Below are 6690 nucleotides of genomic sequence, written 5' to 3'. Positions count from 1 at the left end.
TCCAGATCAATGCCCCGGGCTGAAGGCAGTCTAAACCTGCTGACCCCTAGCATCCCCAGTTCACAAGTTTATGTCACAGTAACTGTGAGATTGCTTCAGCATATTGTGACTAAATCTCCAAGTCATTTCAAACAATCTCTACACAGGCAAGACGCCGTTTCACCTGCTACGTAGGAGGGCATGTGTGAAAGTTTATGGTTTATCTACTATTAAATTTCCCTCTTGTTAGAATTTTCTCATTGCTCCAGCTATGGACCAGACTTCTATGAATCTTGATTCTATCATTCACGTGATTTCTTCTCCTGCTCTGGGATTTGTGTTATAACCAAACTGAAGGAGGCCTAATCTTTATCAGCCTCATAAATCAAGTGAGCATCAAATAGCCTAAGCCGAGTGGCACTTTTCATGAAGTCTATTTCCTCAGTCGTCTCAACGTAAACATACTGAGCCAAGGTACGATGCATGAGTACTGGTGCTTGTGACAGGGCGTGGGGGTGGGGTGGTGGGAGTGGGACACCACTCCCTGCACATTTCAAACATAGTAGAAGGCCTAGTTCACTGCTACCACCCTCCTGAAACATGGGTAGAAGTTGTCTTAATAAAAAACCAATCCAAATGCAGATTTTGATCAATGTAAGGAAGGCAAGCTTATTCTACACAGTGCCCTTAAATCTAGGCTCTTTCCCTCACACAACTTTTTCTCACTCCTTCATGCAGCACTTGGCTCACACCGGAACTACTAGTGAATTCGCTGGATTGAGCTTGGGATGCACTAGTCCTTGTACTACACTCCATTGAATCAAGGACGTTTTCAATGTCTGGTTTGGACTCAGATTCACATGAGGCAAGTCCTGTCACTTCCCCATGCTGGTTCACACAACCTACTTCCAGCGCCTAACATAAGGATGCTGGATCCTATGTCTACGGGCAGTCCAGGATGCGGGAGGGTCCTGCTGACCTCAGCTCTCACAAGGAAGCACTGCATTACAAGCCAGCTTCATGCTACTGCGTTTTTCCTCGGGCACTAGAACGTAGCAGTATTCAATGCCAGGAAGTTTCCAGAATACCACTCCACTCCACTCCACTTCAGCTGGAGACACCGCTCCAGGTCTGCTTATTCCACTTGCGTCTCACAAGCCTCTGACAATCGGCTGTGGTGCAGATGTTGGAAACTCTTTCTGCAGGCAGTGTGCAACTGTGAGGACTGAGGGGTGAGCTCAACTCTCCGAAGTAAGTTGCTTTTGGGACAAGGAGTTTCAGCTAGCTTCTCTCGTATGCACTTTGATGCAGCACCTGGCTCACACAGGAAATACTAGGAATTCGCTGGGTTGAGCTTGGAAGCACTAGTCTTGTGGGCCGGGAGTTTCCACTTACCTCTCACACCACTTCAGTCACGCATCGGGCTAGGCCTGTTAGGAGAGCCGGTGTACTGCAGGCAGGATGTGGGCAGGGACAGGTCCATAAGCTTCAACTCTCGGAAGTGTGTATGCTTGTCAGGCAATTGTCTGCAAGACAACTTTTGATGGGAGCTAGGAGCCGAGCTACACTCTCATTGAACAAGGACGTTTGCAATGTCTGTAATTGGACTCAGATTCACTTGAGCAAGTCCTGTCACTTCCACATGCTTTTCACACAACCAATTCCAGCGCCTAACATAAGGATGCTGGGACCTAGGTCTACGGGCAGGCAGGATGCGTGCGGGTCCTGCCCTTACCTCAGCTCGCACAAGGAGGCATGCCTACAAGCCAGCTTTCAACTAGCTGCGTTTCCTCGGGGCACTGAGAACGTACAGTGTCCAAGCCAGGAGGTACCCAGAATACCACTCCACTGCAGCTGGACAACCCTCCATGTCTGCATATTCCACTTGCATCTCACAAGCCTCTGACAAAAGGCGGTGGTGCAGATGTTTGGAAATTCTTTCTGCAGGCAGTGTGAAACTGTGAGGGGACTGAGGGTGAGCGCAACTCTCCGAAGTAAGTTGCTTTAGGACAAGCGTTCAGCTAGCTTCTCTCGTATGGCACTAGGATGTCGCACCTTGGCTCACACAGGAAATACTAGAGAATTCGCTGGGTTGAGCTTGGATGCACTAGTCTTGGTGGGCCGGTGTTTCCCACTTACCTCTCACAACACTTCAGGTCATGCATCGGGCAAGGCCTGTTAGGAGCGCGGAGTGTACCTGCCGACGCGATGTGGGAGAGAAAGTCCATAAGCTCAACTCTCGAAGTGTGTATGCTTTGCAGGCAATTGTCTGCTACACACTTTGATGGGATCTAGGACCGAGAAGCACTCTCATGAACAAGGACGTGTTGCAATGTCTGTTTGGACTCAGATTCACTTGAGCAGAGTCCTGTCACTTCCACATGCATTTCACACAACCTCTTCCGGCGCGTAACATAAGGAATGCTGGGCCCCTTTGTCTACGGACAGGCAGGAATGCGGGCGGGTCCTGCCCTGAGCTCAGCTCGCACGAAGGAAGCATGCTACAAGCCAGCTTTCAACTAGCTGCGTAACTAGGGGCACTGAGAACGTAGCAGTTTCTCTAAGCCACAAAGTACCCAGATACCACTCCACTGCAGCTGGAGACACCCTCCAGGTCTGCTTCTTTCCACTTGCGTCTCACAAGCCTCTGACAAACGGCTGTGTTGCAGATGTTGGAAACTCTTTCTGCAGGCAGTGTGCAAATGTGAGGGACTGAAGGGTGAGGTCAACTCTCCGAAGTAAGTTGCTTTCGGGACAAGGCGTTCAGCTAGTCTCTCTCGTATGGCACTTAGGAGGTCGCATCCTGGCTCACAACAGGAAATACTAGGAAATCGCTGGGTTGAGCTTGGATGCACTAGTGTTGTGGGGCCGGGACTTTCCACTTATCTCTCACAACACTTCAGGCACGCATCGGGGCTAGGCCTGTTAGGAGCGCGGTGTACGTGCAGGCAGGATGTGGGAGGGACAGTCCATAAGCCCAACTCTCGGAAGTGTGTATGCTTTGCAGGCAGATGTCTGCTAGACACTTTGATGGGAGCTAGGACCGAGCTACACTCTCATTGAACAAGGACGTTTGCAATGTCTGCATTGAGATCAGATACACTGAGGAGAATCCTGTCACTTCCACATGCTCTTCACACAACCTCTTCCGGCACCGTAACATAAGGATTCTGGGACCTACGTCTACGGGCAGTCAGAATGCGGGAGGGTCCTGCCCTGAACTCAGCTCGCACAAGGAAGCACTGCCTACAAGCCAGCGTTCACCTAGCTGCGTTCCTCGGGCACTGAGAACGTAACAGTGTTCTAAGCCAGGAGGTACCCAGAATACCACTCCACTGCAGCTGGAGACACCCTCCAGGTCTGCTTATTCCACTTGCGTCTCACAAGCCTCTGACAAACGGCTGTGGTGCAGATGTTGGAAACTCTTTCTGCAGGCAGTGTGCAACTGTGAGGGACTGAGGGTGAGCTCAACTCTCCGAAGTAAGTTGCTTTCGGACAAGGCGTTCAGCTAGCTTCTCTCGTATGGCACTTAGGATGTAGCACCTGGCTCACACAGGAAATACTAGGAAATCGCTGGGTTGAGCTTGGATGCACTAGTCTTGTGGGCCGGGACTTTCCACTTACCTCTCACAACACTTCATGCACGCATCGGGCTAGGCCTGTTAGGAGCGCGGTGTACGTGCAGGCAGGATGTGGGAGGGACAGTCCATAAGCCCAACTCTCGGAAGTGTGTATGCTTTGCAGGCAGATGTCTGCTAGACACTTTGATGGGAGCTAGGACCGAGCTACACTCTCATTGAACAAGGACGTTTGCAATGTCTGCATTGAGATCAGATACACCTGAGGAGAATCCTGTCACTTCCACATGCTCTTCACACAACCTCTTCCGGCACCTAACATAAGGATGCTGGGACCTACGTCTACGGGCTAGTCAGAATGCGGGAGGGCTCCAGCCCTGAACTCAGCTCAGCAAAAGGAAGCACGCCTACAAGCAGCTTTCACGAGCTGCGTTCCTCGGGCACTGAGGACGTAACAGTGTTCTAAGCCAGGAGGTACCCAGAATACCACTCCACTGCAGCTGGAGACACCCTCCAGGTCTGCTTATTCCACTTGCGTCTCACAAGCCTCTGACAAACGGCTGTGGTGCAGATGTTGGAAACTCTTCTGCAGGCAGTGTGCAACTGTGAGGGACTGAGGGTGAGCTCAACTCTCCGAAGTAAGTTGCTTTCGGACAAGGCGTTCAGCTAGCTTCTCTCGTATGGCACTTAGGATGTAACACCTGGCTCACACAGGAAATACTAGGAAATCGCTGGTTGAGCTTGGATGCACTAGTCTTGTGGGCCGGGACTTTCCACTTACCTCTCACAACACTTCAGGCTCGCATCGGGGAATAGGCAGTTAGGAGCGCGGTGTACTGCAGGCCAGGATGTGGGTGGGACAGTCCATAAGCCCAACTCTCGGAAGTGAGTATGCTTTACGGCAGATGTCTGGCTAGATCACTTTGATGGGAGCTAGGACCGAGCTACACTCTCATTGAACAAGGACGTTTGCAATGTCTGCATTGAGATCAGATACACTTGAGGAGAATCCTGTCACTTCACACATGCTCTTCACACAACCTCTTCCGGCACCTAACATAAGGCTTTTGGGACCTAACGTCTATGGGCAGTCAGAATGCGGGACGGTCCTGCCCTGAACTCAGCTCGCACAAGGAAGCACGCCTACAAGCCAGCTTTCAACTAGCTGCGTTCCTCGGGCACTGAGAACGTAACAGTGTTCTAAGCCAGGAGGTACCCTGAATACCACTGCACTGCAGCTGGAGACACCCTCCAGGTCTGCTTTTTCCACTTGCGTCTCACAAGCCTCTGACACATGGCTGTAGTGCAGATGTTGGAAACTCTTTCTGCAGGCAGTGTGCAACTGTGAGGGACCGAGGGTGAGCTCAACGCTCCGAAGTAAGTTGCTTTCGGACAAGGCGTTCAGCTAGCTTCTCTCGTATGGCACTTAGGATGTAGCTCCTGGCTCACACAGGAAATACTAGGAAATCGGTGGGTTGAGCTTGGATGCACTAGTCTTTTGGGCCGGGACTTTCCACTTACGTCTCACAACACTTCAGGCACGCATCGGGGCTAGGCCTGGTAGGAACGCGGTGATACGTGCAGGCAGGATGTGGGAACGACAGTCCATAAGCCCAACTCTTGGAAGTGTGTATGCTTTGCAGGAAGATGTCTGCTAGACACTTTGATGGCAGCTAGGCCGAGCTACACTCTCATTGAACAAGGATGTTTGCAATGTCTGCATTGAGATCAGATACACTTGAGGAGAATCCTGTCACTTCCACATGCTCTTCCCACAACCTCTTCCGGCACCTAACATAAAGATGCTGGCACCTACTGTTGGACCCTAGCTCGCGGGTGCCAACGCGTCCCTGGTGGACGCCCCAGAGACTCAGACCCCAGACAGGCAGATGCAACAAGCAAGAGGGTTTATTGGACGTTTGCGCAATCGGGCTCTCCGAGGTGGCAGAGGCCCGATTAGCAATACAGGCATCTTTTAAAGGCAAAAAACTACGGGATTAGCATAGCATTGATTTCTTGAAGGTCAGCACGACCATGTTCAGGGACTTTCCCAGTCAGGGCGAGGGGAGATAGTTTCTTTTTTTTATCTCACAGAAACAGAATGTTTTTGTTACTTGAATTCTTATCTCGGAAAAAACAGAATATTTTTGTTACTTGAATTCATGGGAGGCGCCTGGATGAGCTGCCTCAGGGTTAGGCCTTGTCCACTCGTGGGCGGGGGTTTCCTCATTCCCTCCTCTTTGTTTGGACTGATTTTAACCTTAAAATCTTAGGGAACTTTTATTTCTTCAGTTTGAAGGGCCCGATTTTGTTGAGTTAGTACCAGAGCTTGTGTAATGGACAATCTGTCTCGGATGAACTGGAGCAGCCAGTTGAGGATGCAGGGGCCGAAAGTTAGCAGCAGGAGCAGGATAACTTGAGGGCCCATAATTAAGGGTTTTCCATTTGTTAAACGCCGGGTGAGTATAGTTAGCCTTGACAGTGATGTAATCCCAGGAGGAGGAGGGCCTCCATCCTGTATCTCCCGTAGTCTCGCACCCCCAATTTTTACAATAGAAGTATTCCCCCCCTCCACAGGTGGGATTTAGCCTGCGATTTCTGTGGTTCCCGGGACAAACATAAAAGGGAAGAGTGCTTAGCATGGCCCTTCTGTCGGGCGTGCCACATCCCCCCCATGGGTCTAATCCCAGTCGCCCCAGGGGGCTTTCTCGGTCGGGGGCCCTAGAGGTGTCGAAGTATCCCTCTAGGTCCCATGGGCTGGGGTCCCCTATTGTTAGTTTGCATAGGTCAGGATATAGATTAGGCCACCAGGTTCCCACAGGGGCGGTTTTAGTTGTGGACCAGACCTCGTCACCCCCAGCCGTTAGTACCTGCCAGGTTAACTTTTTGGGGGCATGAGGGTTACCCTTGGCGTGGGAGAAGAGCACTAGGAGAGGTAGGAATACAACAATTGTCACTGGACAATTTTTGAAAGTCTTATCTTGAATGGGTTTTGGGTGCGGTGGAGCTTCCATTGGGGTGGCTCGCCCGATCCGTCCTGGCTGGCGTCAGCGGTGTTCGTTGATGGGGCGCGCTTGACGTGTGAGGCGTGGACCCAAGCAGTAATACCGTCTACTTTTAGGGCGGTTGGGGT

This window comes from Vulpes lagopus, chromosome 24 (assembly GCF_018345385.1).
Source record: "Vulpes lagopus strain Blue_001 chromosome 24, ASM1834538v1, whole genome shotgun sequence".
Lineage (NCBI taxonomy): Eukaryota > Metazoa > Chordata > Mammalia > Carnivora > Canidae > Vulpes > Vulpes lagopus.
Note: the sequence above shows the minus strand (reverse complement) of the source record.